The sequence below is a fragment of the Lissotriton vulgaris genome, chromosome 5 (assembly GCF_964263255.1).
Source record: "Lissotriton vulgaris chromosome 5, aLisVul1.2, whole genome shotgun sequence".
NCBI classification, from domain to species: Eukaryota; Metazoa; Chordata; class Amphibia; order Caudata; family Salamandridae; genus Lissotriton; species Lissotriton vulgaris.
This window is the reverse complement of record NC_141693.1, coordinates 46122096-46139615: the sequence shown is the minus strand read 5'-3', so window position 1 is coordinate 46139615 and position 17520 is coordinate 46122096. Positions and strand designations below refer to the sequence as shown.

General features: G+C 45.4%; 1 protein-coding gene across 1 annotated transcript in view; it reads right to left on the bottom strand.

Annotated features, from left to right (window-relative positions):
* Positions 1–15828, bottom strand: part of LOC147710102 (uncharacterized) — a 671165-nt gene extending 655337 nt beyond the window's left edge. The window contains exon 1 of the mRNA XM_086919316.1: positions 15703–15828. The gene's annotated coding sequence lies outside the window, so the exon portion shown is untranslated. The remainder of the gene's footprint in view (positions 1–15702) is intronic.
* Positions 15829–17520: the final 1692 nt, after the last annotated feature.

The window sequence follows — 17520 nt, the reverse complement described above, 5'->3', positions numbered from 1 at the left end:
CTTAGGAAGCCCTACCCGGCATCCCGGCAGATTCACTGATCTTAAAGCACTTTTCAAAGTGAACAATGAAACCCATCTCCAACCATCAACAAGAGCTTTCCAGCAGAGGCAGCACAGGCCAGTAGGTGCTGCCCCAAGGTCGCCAGTCCCGCAGCACACATTAAACCCTGCTCTAGGCCATCATTTCTACATGAAGCTTCCTGGGAGACTATAGACGTCTTCATCTCGGGGAGGGCAGGGCTGCTGAATATAATGACAGAGCATTACAGTCACAAGAGCGAAACATTACCGTGTCCATCGTGGGCTGTTCAGCAAGAGATGCTAACAAGCAGCACCTCCATGAGGAATGAGGGAAAGGAGAAATTCAACAAATAAAGGGTGGGGTTAAAGGCCCAGTTTGCCCTCCTGATCATCCCTTTCCTCATCCGAATCCACACATTTAGGGCCTGATGCTGATGCGGTTTGAAGAGCTTCCCAACCAAATTGGTTTGAAAATGGTTTCCGACCCACTCAGATCGGGAGAATCCGACCGACCGAGTACGATGCATCCGGATACGATTTGCTTGGACTCCCATTGACTTCGATGGGAGCATATATTCCTAACTGCATCGTAATTGGGCCCTGGATAGGAAAGCTTTCCTAACTGCATCAGAATCAGTCCCTAAGTGTTTGGGTAACATTGGCCTTGGACTTCGTGAAGCAACATTAGATATTTCACTAATGACTGCAATGCTGGATAGATAGCTCAGTGGGATAATGCATTATTGGCACAAATCTGTGTGTAAGGTGAAAGACACAGGTTCAAATCATGTTGTCGAGTCTTCTAACACTTTCATCCGTGCAAGGTTGAAAAAATGAGTACCATTTTCTTAATAAAATAAGTACCATTTGCTTGGCTAATAAATAAATAGCATTAAGTACTACATAAATATGGTCATTATGATTATAATAGCATTATAATTGTGACAATGCTGCTAATGTGTTCTTCCTTCGAGAGTGAGATCTAGGTCTCTCTAAGATGATCCATTTTGATAAAACAACAAAAGGTGTTGACAGATTGGTCACAGGTTCCTATACGCTGTCAGGGACAAGAACTGTTCTGCTAGATATGTCAATAACTGCATTGCCTGAGTAGGAAAATGAAATGACTTTATTGAGGGAAGAAGGGTGAGTACAAAGCAGATCTAAATCACTAAGAGATGCCTTATAAAATTCTATGCACCTGCATCTCTTAATCTCTGCATCTATCGCTATATTTCAAATGCATCTCCATTTGTGATGCAGCCTTCTCTTTTTCCACTGTACCTGCATCTCTTGTTCTTCTGCACATTTTTACATTCTTTGTGATGTAAAAAAGGTAGAGTGCAAATGAAGGTATCAAAAGTAGTACAGATAAACAAATATTCAAATCTGCACCACGCGTGCAACCACGGTAAAATGAGGCTAGCACGCAGACAAGCTATTGTCACCAAAATAGACGAAGCAGGTGGCTTGTCAAAGGAATTATTTAGACTCCTGAACATCTTTGTCAAACACCTAGCATGTTCTTCTGTTATTGCTGCCTCCCAGACTCTCTGGGACACCTTGGAAAGCCACTTTCAAACTATAATTGACAACATCTACCATAGTTTTCATTCCATGATTAACTCTTCAACTGACTGCAGCATCATTGATATACCACAAAACACTGCTACTGTGGTACTCAAAAGGTTTGCGCCTATTTCTTTAACTCAGATATTTGACTTGCTAGCTAAAGCAAAATCTGTCTCTCCTTCTAATCTGTGTCCTCCTGAGATCATTGCAACTCTATCTCCTATTCTTTAACCTGTTACAACAGCATTGTGTAACCGGTCCCTGACCCAAGCCACCATCCCACGGCTCCTTAAAGGAGCTCATGTTACATCTATCCAGAAAAAAACAAATGCAGACCCTAAGGATCCAACTAACTATTATCCCATATCGTTCATCCTTCTGTTGGGTAAGGTTTTGGAGGCCCACGTCAACAAACAGCTCTTCACGTATTTGGAGAGCAATAGTTAGTTGGACATTTCTCAATTGGGCTTCAGACCTTCCCATAGCACCGAGACGGCTCTGCTTTCAGTGATCGACATTATCAGGTTACAGTTGGATACCAGAAACCCCACCACGCTGGTCCTGCTTGACTTATCAACGATGTTCGATATGATATCCCATTCCATCTTGGTGTAGCATCTTTAGCAGCTCCCTAGATGCACTAGGCTGGCTGATGGATTTCCCTAAGGACAGGGCCCAAACAGTTTCTATAGGCATGTTCCATTCTAAAATTATCACCTTGGACAAGGGGGTTTCTGAGGGGATCTACGCTTTTCAACGTCTACGTTGCCACCCTAGCCCAATAAGTTGAGCCCTGCTGGTTTGAAACTTTTTCTTATGCAGACGATACTCAGTTGGTGATCTCATTTGGGCAAAACACGGAGAATGTCAAACAGCGATTTGTCACCTGCAGAAGAAAAATTGCCATTGGGATGTCCCTCAACTGTTTCCAACTGAATGGGGTAAAACAGAGATTATTCGGTTTTTCAAAGCCCAGCTATTGTAGACCGAGGATTGGTGGCCGTTGGAACTTGGCCGCGCCCCATTGCCCAGTAGAACTGCCAGGAACCTGGGCATACTTGTAGATGAGAAACTATCTATGAGAGGCTAGATCACCTCAGTCAGAGGAGCAGGTGTAAGCCATTCCAGCCCGCCCTTAATTGGAAGACTGAGGGTAAGGAAAAGTCTGAGCCTGGGAGCATGGGGAGTGCGGGGGTCTAGACGCTTGCACTCTTCGTCCTCCTACTGCCTGCCTCTCCCATCTCCCCTCAACTGCTTCACCCACCGACAGCGCTTGCCGCCTATACTGCTTGCCGTATCCTGGGCTGGAGTAGAGCTGTCAAGGGGTTGGTGAACTGACAACGCTCATCAACGGCAAAGGCACAAGGCGTCACATAGCTTCGCAAGGCCATCCCTTTTCACACGCGAGCGCGGCTGCCGATAGAGGCGGCCGCCGAGTAAGAGCCTGGGGGTGGCCGGAAGGCGGTTCGACTAGGTCGTGCTGACCTGTGGTCCTCCCCATGTGCACCGCTCGCTAACAACAGTGACTGCTTGTCCCCTCAGTGCACCAGTGCACATTAGATCTTAGATCGACCGTGCAGCCGACAGCTACAAGACAGCCACTACCTAGAAAATGTCTACTACTCTACGTGCGAGCCATCAACCACCAGCGACTAGCTATTACCAACTATACCTGCGAATAAACCTGGAAATCACAGTCAATTGACAAGCTGGATTCCATTAAGCCTCAACAGGGGGCGCGCTTATACTATTGGCAGATAATTACAAGCAAAACTACAATTGCAACTACAACTCCTGCCAGGGCCACTTAAAGCGCAAGTAAATAAGGATAAAGCTGAGTATACCTAAACGCCAAGAACAATGAGATCAGGTAGAGTCAGACTGCAACTAAAGCCCAAACCTAATGATAAGCATAAAGCACGGAAAAGGAAACTTCGAAATCCAGAACCAACGTCTCCACTAAAACTAAATAACTCTCAGGTCATTAATTCATTCAACCTCAATAAAAACACTCAGGAGGATCCAACCATGTCTGTCATGGCAACACCACCTTCAAATCAAAACTCAGCCTCAATTCCAGTTTCAAGTCAGACGACAAACAAAAATGATCAGTCATATACTTCCCTGAGATCACTCAGCCCAACTTTGGCCCTTCAGCACCCAAACAGGTCTGCTCAATCTGGATTATCCTCAGTATCAAAGACCTCATCAACAACCTCGGCCAATCTTATAACCTTCGACGGACTCCCAGCAAAGAAAAGGCTATGTACTGTTCAACCTAAGATTTACACCAAATTTTTCTTCCTAAAAGACCCAGGTACAGCTATATTCTCTAGGACAGAGAATATTCGAGGCCTCCAAACTCCCCTTCTTCAAGGCAAACCTCTCTGTAGTCACACGATGATGGACCAGAAGGATCTTCCCCAACCATCTAACACCTTCTTTCCATCCAGGAACGAGGTCGCCACGGATATACACATACCATCACCACTCGACCTAAGAAAAACCACAGCTCCAATCACTCTTGCAGACCATGATCTCGCCACCTTTAACCCCTCGGAAATGGAATCCGACAGTAAAACTCCCTTGAGAGATTGGAGCCTATCAATGAATCCCGAACTGCTTGAACCTGCAACCCATCAACATTTGCTCAAGCAGAGTGAGACCCACAGCAGAAAGTCCAGTCCACAACACCTTGGAAGCAAAAATGCGTCAACGGTAATCGAGGCCATGATACTTAGCGAGGAGGCAAGTGATGATGAGCCCAATCTCTAACCAGTCAGCAGCTCTCCAATCGCAGTCAAGGTTACCCGAGATGTAACCATAACCTTTCGAATGGATGCCAAGGGTGAAGGACGCAAGCCTCCTTTCTCCCGCCAGGCGGGTACTCCTTTGACTCTGTCTAAAACATCCCACCTGAATTTGAGCAGCACTAGTGAACAAATTACTCCAAATACCCGGCCAGAAGTACCAACGGCATCTCAACACCGCACCTTACTGCCGTTCAATGATTCCCAACCCATAAACAACTCCATCAACGACGACATGTCCCCAATAGCAGCCCAGGAGTGGGAGGAATTAATTGCCACATACAACCTCAACTCTCCCAAAGGGAAACCGCCTACTGCCGCCTCGCAAAAAATAGAAGGGCCCACTAACTTAGGCAAACCAGCTCTTGAACCTCCATGGATAACAATCTGAAATACCCTACAATACACGGCCTCCGCTCTGGACTTCCAGTCACAAAAAATGGACCTACAACTTTCTGTCCTACAATCTAGGGCTGACTCCATTGCCGGAATTGATTGGAAAATCTCTAAATTGAACGGCCTCATAAGGCGAGGCCAAGGTGCTGTTTTTGCAGACCAATCATCCCCTTCAAAATTGGCGCAGCTTGACCCTCTTTTAGGTAAGCTCTCATCTCTCCCATCGATGTTAGGGGATTTGATAAGTGACTTAAAATCAACAGCCCTCCAAACATTTAAGCCACAAACCCCTGACCCAATTCCAGCACCTCCATCAATGCCAACATGGCCAGTGATCAAGCTGTCTGGCGACCTGAGCCCTGTTACCATTTTATCCTCAACTCAAACATTATCCCTCGGTCCACTTGAATCAGAGTCAACATCTACCACTCGGCTCACAGCGGAACCCCCTTCGCACTGTAATGCCAAGTCTAGGAGAAAGAACAAAAGGAAAGGTAGGAACCGTACACTAACAGGTGCAACACATAACATAGAAGAGCATTTGATATCCTCTCCCTCAGCAGCTGCTGATACTGGGAGTTTGACAACCAATGACCAGCCTTTCCCTCCGCACAAGGTTGCATGCAGCACCCCTCCAGTGTCTCCATCACAGAGTGCAAAATCAGTCCACAAACTTATAAAGAAATTGACACCTAAAAAATACAAACAGATACCGTTACAATTCAAAGCAATACACTTGACCATAACACTGTTACCATAAAATCCAAACCAGTTGACGAGGGTTTAACAACAGGCTACGTGGATACCCTCACGGCAACCACCACAGTGACCACTCAACAGTCGAAACCAAAATCTACCAATACATCGGGGCACTCGAGGTCAAACAATCTCAAAGTGAGCTTTCCCCTGCCCCTGACACAACATCCCCAATTTTCTTCCCTGAACGAGGGCGACCTGAGAACAAGAGTTCGGCTATAGTCTCACCAACATTGAAGAATCCAGGCACCCCAACCTCAATCCTTTTCATTCCTGAATATAGATCCAGAGGCAGGGCCGATATGCTGAACAGGGGCAACATTTTAAAACTCATGCACTCACTAACAAACCTGGATTATTGTACATCCACACCAAGTGTCATCCAGGTTGTAAAGCTCTCACTTGGGCTAAAAACGCAGCCCCAGGAGACAATCATAATTAACACATATATTCACCCCAAACAGAAACAAAAGGCGATAGAAGAGCTAGCGAAAGTCCTACAAAAAATAAGGGAAACAAGAGTGTCTGAATTATTCATCCTGGCTGGTGACTTCAATACGCTCCTCATCAGCAAAGACCAAGACAGCAATCTTATTCAAGAACTGAACAGAGTGTGGGGCGTGCCGCCACAGGGTGATTTAAAAAATAACAAACGGACGAAGCCCTCAAAAAACTCCTATATCATCTAGAACAACTCAATTTAAGGGCCTTAAACGGCCACTACATTGAAGACGATCCCCCAATAGCCACCTTCCATACTAACTCACAATCTTCGCACCTCGACTACATGTTCGTATCTCTGAATATGTTTTGCTGGGTTTCTTCATTCAAAGTAGAAGCGAGTGACCACAGTGATCACTTGCCTTTAGTGGCTGAAATAAGATTCAACTCGACACTGGAAATTGAGCTCCTTACTGGCCCAGACACAGATGTCACTTCAAACTTAAAGCGACTACGGTGCCACCCCACCAATATCGATTACATCAGCCTCACTGCGAAAACTCTCTTTTCTCAAGTCTCTGGGTCTTCAACCAAGCTGTCGGACGTCTGGCAAAACTTCACCAATGCCATGATGCCGAGAATGAGATGCACAGTGCCTATAAACTCTGGCCAAGCAAAGGGGTTTTCAGTTCGGAAATCTCTAACCCCAAACATGAAAACACAAAAACGAATAATAAACCAAACCCTGGAGGAGGAGCTACGCGGGCATCCAAGATGGTCGCGTGAGCAGAGAGCTCCTGAGACCCGTGCCGCCCTTCTTGATTTATCCTGTAGTTATCCTGGTCACTTTGACGGGCTTTTGAAGTGCTACTCTCACTGATACCATCGATCCTTTTTTGGCCGAGATCGGACCTTGGGGACCATTTTTACATCGTCTCCAACTTTCTGGCCTCACCCCCGACGAGACCGGGGTCTCTGCTGCCGAGTATGGCCGAGCTGTAGTGCAACAACAATGGCTGCCTGGCATCTGCTCCACCGGTGGTGTGCCACTTTCACTTTCGGTTTCCAGCCCTCTCGTCTCTGACTCCTTGGGACCTGCTACTTCAACCTGGTAGGCTGCTCTCATTGTGACCGCTTTCTCTCTCGGTGCCGGCTAGATGGCCCGTGACATTTTCTTGTGAAACTAGACTTTTGGGGTTCAAGACCCGTCGCCACTCAGCGGCACACGGATGTCCCTGGCCGGTGCTGAATACAACATGGCGACGAAACCCGATGCGGAGAAGTGCAGGAAGACCAATACTCGCGGGGGGTCGATCCAGTCCAACATGATCAAGCGTTATACCCAACCGAGAGGTTCCCCCGGCGCCGCCAGTCGTGGCTTGGAGGACCCGAAGACAGACATGTCGTCTTCCTCAGACGTGTCCCTTCAAGACCTGTTGGCCGCCATTGCAGGCCTCAAGTCCGATATGAGTCAACAATACGAGGCCATCGTGTCCAAGATAGACACGGTGGCAGTGGACGTTACTCTTATTTGTGCCGATTTGGCCAAGACGAACGCTGTGTAACGTGCATTTTATAAATAAAGGTTTAAAAAAAAAAAAAATTTTAAATAAATAAATAAATAAACCAAACACTGAGACTCATGAGGAAGGACCAGGCAAACTACAGCTTGCAAACAATCCTGCGGGAAGCGAAAAAACAGCTCAAATGTATGAAATGGGAAAGCCAAAAGCAAAGAAATGATGATCTTTGGGCTAAGCTTGTCCACAAGGGGAAGCAAAAAAACAGCTCCAGGTTCTGGGAAATGGTAAAAAGATTACAGAACCCCGACCACTTAGGGCTAAACTCTCACATATCGGAGGAAGTATGGTCAAAATATCTACTATCACACTTCAATGAAGATGTCACAACGTGTGACACGACAATAATGCCTCCTGATATAAAAACCTTAAAGCCTGGCAGCAAGGAACAACTCAATCATCATATGGTCGTAAGCGCACAAGAAATATGGGAGTGTGAAGGAATAATGCCAATGAAATTTGACTATCCCAATAAGGAAGAAAGTCCTACAAAAGACGCCGAGCAAGGGTCAGTTAAAACTACTCCAGCAGACATCAGAAGGCAAATAAAAAAAGGGAGACCCAATGGAGGGCCCGGGCCGAATGGAATACCGTCTATGGTGTACAAATCAGATCCAGACTTCTGGAGTGCATCTCTGGCACCAATATTCAACAACGCAAATTTAACTCAGACGCTTCCTGACTCATGGCATGGGTCTGTCATAAGTCCGATCTACAAACACGGGAAGAAGAGTCACCCAAATAGTTACCGACTTATTGCCTTGCTCGACGTAGAAGCAAAAACCTTTGCAGGTCTTATCTTGGAGGAATTATCATCATAGGCGTCTGAAAATTCCATCATCCCCCTTAACCAGACGGGCTTCTGTAAAGGCAAAGGGACCACAACTAACAGCATGGCTCTGTCCCTTCTGATGGGTGCAGCAAAAACAACTAAGTCACCCTTGTTCCTTACATTCATCGACTACACTGCCGCCTTCGATCACGTGGACCGCAGCAAACTTTGGAAGAAATTATACAGCTGGGGTATTCCGAAGCACCTCTTAGACGTCCTAATACTGCTCCATTCCAACACTTGGATCAAAATTAAGCTTGGGGCAGGTACACACCTTTCAAGACCAATGAGGACGAGAAAAGGATTAAAACAGGGCTGCCTGCTAGCGCCGATCTTATTTAATCTATTTTTAGTGGATCTGCCTGCAGAACTTGACAAATGCCGCAATCATGCTCCTAAGCTTGGACGTATTACCCTCTCAAATTTGCTATACGCGGACGATCTGGTGCTGATCAGTCGTACCCAAATAGGTCTTCAACATCTCCTGAATGCAACTTACGCCTTTTCAGCAAAGAACGCCCCCCAAAAAAACCTTAACAAGTCTAAGGCCATGACTGTCAATTACAGTACAAAACGGACTCCTTGTTGGTACCTGAATGGCGAGAAACTTGACAGGGTAGCCTCATATAACTATCTGGGTATCCTTGTGGACTCAAACAACAACTCTAGGCCTCAACTTCACTCCATCCGAGGGAAAGCTGTAATGACTTATCTAGCACTAAAATCGTTAAAGGCAAAACTCCCTGACCTTACTCTTAAACCATTCCTCGAAATCCTGCGTGCAAAACTACAGCCAGAGCTCACGTATGGGAGTGAATCACTCCACGGGAGGGACGCCGTACTGCTGGACACAGTCATAGCTAACTCCTATAAGGCCATTTTTAACCTCCCCTCATACCTTTCCCCTGCCCAGATTCGCTTGGAATTCGGCATTGTCAAGCAAACTTTAGAAAGGCGGAGTGCCTTCGTAGCAAGCTGGCGTAAGATCCGTAACGCAGATGCCAACTCGTTAAATGCCAACGTATGGGAAGAGTTACTACGGCACTGCTCCTCGCTACCTAGAGCCTACCTCTTTGAGTCAATTGAAGTCCTAGGTTTGTCCGCTACACGGGAAACGTCTAAAGATCTCTAGTCCTTCCAAAAACTGGCAAAAAAATTGGCACGCATCATTTCAGTGATCGAAGATAAGAAAGACCTAGCAAACAGAGCGCACGGATGGGCAACCTTGGGGGATTACGACAAAATACAGCCACAACCATATCTCAATATTGGGATGAAAATTCAAGTCAAAGAAAAATTCCTAAAACTACGCCTCGCCGTAATCCCGATACTGCCACACCTGCCACCTTGGGAGAGAACACCGGCCTCGCAACAGTGTCGCTTGTGCAAATCTGGCAAAGAGGATATTGTTCACGTGATCTGTATATGCCCTAAACTGAGGGACTTGAGGTGCAACTCATTGCTTCCATCCTTCAAGTCATATGCAGTTCGGACCTGCCGGCAGGCAGTTAGACTATGCTTCAACTCTAGTGACACAAAATTCAACTGCCAGGTCGTGAAGTTCTTTGACTTAACAAGAAAAAGACTCGATACCAATTGAAGCCCATTTATTAGTACCCGAGGACAACCTTGATCTGACCATTGTGAACTTTGATCTTTTTAATCTTAACTACTTAGTGGTTTAAATGTTTTTATCTGTGTTTTATATTTTTGTAAAGATTTTAATTAATCGTGTACAAATAAATATTACCTTACCTTACCTTACCTCTGTCTGCAGTACCTGTTTTTGCACAATGAGTCTTCTCAAGAAAACCTTTCGGTGGCTTCCTTTGAGTTCCTGGATGACACTCACCTAGGCATTAACCATCAGCCACCTGGATTATTGCAATGCCCTAATTCTCACTTTTAATACATCCTTTCTATCAGAATTGTAGGTTGTCCAAAAAGACCGCCGCCCGTATGGTAAACAACCTGCCTTCAAGGACACGGGCAGCCCGATGCTCAGAGCCATACATTGGCTCCCCATTCGAAACAGAGCACTGTCCACACTGCTCTGCCTGACCCACAAATCTTTGTCAGGCTGTGGCCCAAAGTACCTTTAGGACATATACACTCTGCACCTCACAAACAGGAATTTAAGATCTAGTTCTCAATTTCTTCTATGTCCCAGGCATACTCACTGAGCTATAATGTGTGCCCAAGCCTTTTGCTATCTTGGCCCTCACCAGTGGAACAAGCTCCCCTGTGCATCAGTGCATGCACTAGCCTGTTGTAACGCTGCCTCCACTGCATCTAGCTGCTGGTCACAAGCTCCCAGATATCCCTTTGGGGAAGAGTCATGCGCTTTATCAAGACCTTAATAACATAACAGTCCATTCTCAGGCTCCTCCTATACTGCTGCACCTGCACCTCCTCTCTTCAGCTGCACCTGCTGTGTCTCTGTTTCCACTGCACCTGTATCCCTTGTTCTGCTGCATCTCCATCTTTGCCCCTCACCGTCTCAGCTCCTGAATCCCTCATCCTGCTGCACCTCTTGGCATGCGACTGCAGCGGCGCTGTACACCATTCTCCCAAGGCAATGGTGAACCTGTCAACCATGAGCTCTGTGACTCACTCACACATCCATCTAAGCATTGACTCAGCTGCACATTCACCCACTCACATATTCACACAACCACACGCACAAACTCGCCAACCAAAAGACTTTCTTTAAAAAGGCCAGACGTATTATCTTTGCCAATGATTTTTATGTCTGTCTCCATGATCCTCTTGCAGAAACAGGGACTCCTGTCATGACTGAGTATAGTACTTTGCTGCTGCATACATACTTACCTCTGTCTAGACTCACCCTCTGATTCTGTCTCTGCCTTCCATCATATATGGTGCTCATGGTCTTTCTGCTAGGTTCACACGATCATCACACCCTGACTTACACAGCCAGCTCCCATCTCAGAACCACCCCCCTGTCTACGGTCATGTACATTGCTTCACTGCCTTTCTGCTAGGGTCACACATATACCACAGACTTACATGCACAGCCACCTCCCTTCCCAGAACCCACCTACCTTCTTTCAAATATGTATGGTGCACTTCTGCCTTTGGGCTAGGGTCTTCAAAACTCAGTATGCTTACATGCAACAAACCCATCACCAAAGAAGAGGCCAAGGACTGAATGGGAATTGACCACTGGTTTAATCACCCTGGGTACAGAGGAGTTAAAGATCACTTGGTGGTGAAGTCAGAATACGTCTGTTTGTTGACTTCTCTTTCCGTCAGTAAATTTGTCTAGCTACTGAAGCCTGCATGTGTGATTTGTGACTGCCATTGTGTGTTGTTGATCCGTGTGTGTCTGTAGGGTTCTCTCTTTGAGCATTAAAGTGTTTGTCTGCATCAGTCAGTGACTGCATGTCTGGTAGTGTCTGGGTTCCATGTGCCCTGATATAGGTGCGCTGTATATCGATATGCATGCTGCTATCTTCATATGGGTGTACATGTGTGTGATCTATGCCAATATATGCATGCACAGGACAAATGTCGGAGCAGTTGGCTTTGTCGATGCTTGTTAGAAAAGGCACTATAGGTCGCAGTAATGGTTGCCAGGTCCGTTGTCTCCTGTCTGCCTGTATCCTTCCAGAATGTAACTACCAGTTGTTAGGTCTCGCCTAAGGCAGCGCATACGCTGCCCTGGCGAGTCATTTATTAAAAGGGTTAAAAAGTGCTACCAGCAGGCTGGCTTTTGCCAGCCTGCTGTCATGCGCACAAGCGCGCGCGACATGCACATATATGCCTCTCCTTCTTTCGCGCGCACCACTTGTGTTTCTTTTAAGCGCTCGCGCACACACGACTCCCGGGCTCTCTTTCTCTCGGTCGTCAATGCTTATTGATACTGTTCTTGCGACACACGGGCCATTTCCGGTAAGTACAGCTCTAAATATGCTGAGTGGGTTAGATCTATCTAAACCCAGTAACTTGTGTGTTCCCTCAGTCTCATGGCTATGGAAAGAGGGCACGTCTTTGCATACTGTGCAGTAGTTACAGTCAGTTTGTTGATTGGGGATTTGATCTGCAATAGCCATGGCGAGTGCTAACAATGTAATTATCAGTTGTATCCCTTCCCCACCCCTGCTTTCTCCCTACTGCTCTCCCGCAAATAGGTATTTATTGTGCAGCTTAAGTTTTTATTGCTGCAAAATGTTCTTAATAAGTTGAGCATGTACCGCAGAGGTATGTATTACTTATGCATGGTCTTCTCTGTCTCCTACCCCCTTCTGATGTCCTTTGAAGTTGGCTCCATTGGCTATGGAAAGAGTGCACGTCTTTGCATACTGTGCAGTAGTTACAGTCAGTTTGTTGATTGGGGATTTGATCTGCAATAGCCATGGCGAGTGCTAACAATGTAATTATCAGTTGTATCCCTTCCCCACCCCTGCTTTCTCCCTACTGCTCTCCGGCAAATAGGTATTTATTGTGCAGCTTAAGTTTTTATTGCTGCAAAATGTTCTTAATAAGTTGAGCATGTACCGCAGAGGTATGTATTACTTATGCATGGTCTTCTCTGTCTCCTACCCCCTTCTGATGTCCTTTGAAGTTGGCTCCATTGGCTATGGAAAGAGTGCACGTCTTTGCATACTGTGCAGTAGTTACAGTCAGTTTGTTGATTGGGGATTTGATCTGCAATAGCCATGGCGAGTGCTAACAATGTAATTATCAGTTGTATCCCTTCCCCACCCCTGCTTTCTCCCTACTGCTCTCCGGCAAATAGGTATTTATTGTGCAGCTTAAGTTTTTATTGCTGCAAAATGTTCTTAATAAGTTGAGCATGTACCGCAGAGGTATGTATTACTTATGCATGGTCTTCTCCGTCTCCCTCCCCCTTCTGATGTCCTTTGAAGTTGGCTCCATTTTGAAGCGGGAAATGATGGCTGCAATTTAAACCAATTGTCTATTCCTTGCTTTGTACGCTGTATGCGTGTGTGGTTAGATAACATAAGTGTTGTGTTTTCACTTTTTCGAACTGCTACCAGCTAAATCTAGTTCTCTGTGCTTACTGCTTTAAGTAATTGGACCACCATTGATCGAATTAACGAAGAATAGCTACACACAAATGAAAATGGTGATCTATTACTTACATAAAACAAGTAAATTGCCCCAAAAAACAGTTTACGTCATGAAGAATTACGAGAAAACCAAGTCACCAACATATCAAGCCTTAAAAAATGTTTATATTGCATAATGTAAGGGTGTGGTACCTGATTCTCTTGTATTTTCAGGCCACCAGTTTTCCATTTAACACGCTCTCAAACTACAGAAGCTTTAACTGGTTATATAGGGCACAAGTTAACATTTCTGTACTATTTAATCAGTGGAGTACATTATGAATATTAGAGCAAACATTGGCGTGTGAGATCTATTGGAGCTCTGGTTAACGTGGCATACTGCTCTTAGTGGATAGTCTTTTACACCGTTTACCCCCAGATGTTGATGCATACTGCTGTTGGTTTGGTAAATGGCATTTTTGTTGTTGTTTGATCTGAGTTTCTCTCCTCTGGCAGAGCCATCTACTTTGGCTTAATTGTGCTATGTTGTTTTGGGAATTATTTACTAGATAAGTGAAATTATAGTTTGCTACAAAAAGTGCCCATACTTTTTAAGACTGTCCCACTGCAGTAGAGGTGTTACTAGTGTACCACATGGTTCCAACACAAAATACCCCTATGCATGTTCGTTTCAAACTATTCGGGACAACGTTTTTCAGTGAAAGCTTAATGTAACCAAGACACATACTTGCCCTTATTAGAAGTGAGGCAAGAGGGTATGAAGACCCGCAGAAACAATATTTAGGAGTTTATGTCACAGCAGAAAAGAAATGGAATTTTTAAACATTTTATATTTTTTTGTTGAGTTGTGTAATCTCCAGTTTTGGTGTTTAGCAGAGTTTAATAGATTTTTGTGATGCTGCGGGGACTGTATTCCAGTGCAAAATATAATAGTAGTTTCAAATAAGAAACTGCATACAGATTTGACTTCCAATTCCAGTGCATATTGTAGATGACCTCTACCTGCACACCAGCTGTGGCAGAGGTCATGACTAGGTCCTTCCTGCTAACCATCACACATTATTCCTGCATGCTAAAAGGCCCAATTAACAGACTGTTCTTTTTCTTCAAACAAGACATTATCAGTGCAGGGGGCTTGGAATGACAGGAAGGATGCACTCATTAACTCCTAGTTATGGTCATTATATGCTTCAAGTCTTACCATTTGTGATTGCTAAGCGCTTATAGTGGGGACTTTAATCATCTTTATTATCACTTAAAAGAGGAGCAGCTTGGGATTGAAATGTCAGTAGTTTACCTTCGCAAACATGGAGGCTGCTTTCTATAGGGTAGATAAAGCATTTCATACATTTTAGTATAAACCACTGATATGAAAACTCTGAAACCGTCACTTATATGTAAATTACCAACTCCCTGGTGCCTCTGTAGATACAGAGGATCACTACCCCGCAGTGCACCCGCCTTCATAAGCACTTCTTGATAATGCTGAAACTATAGTTGTGTGTACACATAAGTTACGTTTTTCTGCTTTGCTCTAGAACACCAATGTCAAAAGTACAAGAAAATATGACTTCTTTAAAGATCTTTGGTTTTCACTTTAGTTGTGATGGAAAATCAATGAGTGGCAGTTTGATAAGGTGTATGGGTCAATATTTCTTTTCTTGCTGCAGTGCGCGTGCTCCATAGTGTACACCGATGTGCAAAGGATCACAGCTGCATAAAACAAAGTTGTTTTTAAATGAAAGCCTTAGAATAGGTGACATGCTCTTCAAGCACAAGAAAAGAAATGAGAAACTAAGGCCCTAGTTCATTAGGGCTTAATATATATCCTCTCAAGTCATTTTAAATTAAAACAAGAATTGGCATAGCCAATAGGTCTCGCCTTTCGGACCTTATAAGTGTTTAGCCATGCAACAGTTGGTGTTGTTGCACCAAGGATATTGTACTGCATAACTAAATACTTATAAGGTCCCAAAAGCGAGACCTATTGGCTATGCCAATGCTTGTTTTTGTTTTAAACTTTGTTGCAGTGCCCGAGGTGAAGTGCTTTGCAGCCACAGCATGTCATGAGCTTGTCAGGCTGCAGTTGGCTCTAAGACTCGTGTAGCAAAAGAAATGAGCGTGGCCTGGGAGGAACAAAAGTGCTTTGTACTATTTTTACAACCGGTTTAAATATGCGCCATGAGATGCTTAAAACATGTAGGGCTTGAACTGAATGTTGATAAATGGTCACTCACCTGCCTGAAGACAAGAACCTCTCTGGGCTCAGGAACCAGTTGCAGCAAAGAAACTTCCCACAAGAGTGGCCAGGCTGCAGCTTTGGAATAAAAGGCAACAGCTGGGATCAAAGTCTGAATACTGGCCTTGAGAGTGATTTCTACATATGGAAATGTAAACAGTGCAGTTTAGAGAAAACAGAGTTAAATACACAGAAGGGCCGGGGCAGCCCCTGGAGTTCATGCCAGCTTGATGACAGCGTGTGTCACTCACAGGGAGGGATGGCTGTGCCCTCTGTGCCCTTGATGTGCTGAGGGCCTTCAGCTGCTGACCCTTCTCCAACAGTTCACCGGGATTGGGGCACATGTATGTACATGTCCATGCCGCCTTCTTTCGGCCCTCACGCCCCCCACTGATTAAAAAGTGGTGAGATAGTTGCACTCTCTTTTTAAAAAGTGAGGTAAAATGAGGCCACTGTGGCGGGCGCATCATAATGTGCACAGCGGGGCCGACGCACCCCTTTCGGGCGACTCGCATACTGTTAAGGTGGTAGATGGACATTGTAATAGTGCCCTAAGGGTTTCATTATGTTTGCGGGCGGACGTAATGGTACAAGGGACCGACCGCCAGAGTTGCAGCTGTCCTGCATGGCAATTTGGATGCCACCACCACCCTGGCGATGGCATCCCGCACATATTACATTCGGTGGGTGGTGCTGTTAGCAGCACCCGCCACAATGCAATATGTGCATGTTGTGTATTGGCATGTACAATGTGACAGGAACCGTGTAGTGCCTACCACCTTGTGTATGCCAATGTTGAGGAGTACCGTGGGTACCCCCCAGGTGCAGCCCCTCACCCCTCCGGGGGCCCACAACAGGCCCCCAAAGTTAATTTTGCAGGCCATTCCATGGCGGAGTCTCTACCATGGAAAGGTCCTAAAAATGGCACATCCTAATATAGATGGCGGTGCCTGCAATGCACCGCCACCATGTTGAGGGCCTTTTCTGCCTGGCCAGGAATCCAACTAGCGGAAAAGCGGCTCACAGTCTTTCCGTCTGCCGCGGTGCCCCTCTCCATGCTAATATGGCGGGGGCGAAGATGGGTCATTTGGCGGGTGGATCGCCACCGCCGGGCTGGCGGTGGTGATCCTCCTGCTATGCTAATAGGCCCCTAAGCTCTTTAACCATCCTGTTGTTAGCCATGACCATAGCCAGAACCAATCATCAGAATGAGTCATTTTCTGTGCTCCACAGAATATTTGAAGTGCATGCTTAATTTGGGCCACATCCCTTGCTATGTTTTCACTATTATTTAAAAAATAACAGCAAGAGGAATTCAATAAAACACACAGTCCTACTTGTTGTAGTGTTAGGAGGTCAAGTGCAATTCTATGTTAAATAGTCATGGCAACCACTGAATTTATTTCCATCTGGAACTGGTGAAGTGCATCTCTTGTTGCATTGAATGCTAAAGCTGGCTCAGCAGACACGTTAACATGGGCAATTCTAAATCATATACCCCATATCCAGGAATGAATGTACGCATTACCTTATAGAATAGGCCTTGTCTAGCCTCCAGAATAGGCGCATGTATATCTATTTAAAATCTATGAGCGAAACACCCGAAATTTAATGGGTCATGGACTGCAATGTGCGACACAACTAAAATGTTTGGTGTAAGATACGAAATACGGCACATGTCTTTCCAGTGCCGGGGAAGTACCTTGAATGCTTTGGTGCCACAAATAAACTGCCTAACGCCCTGTAACTGTGTGTCCAATGTGAGATATTTACTGAGAGGAAGGCATACCCTTTCAGGAAAAGTGTTTTGAAATTG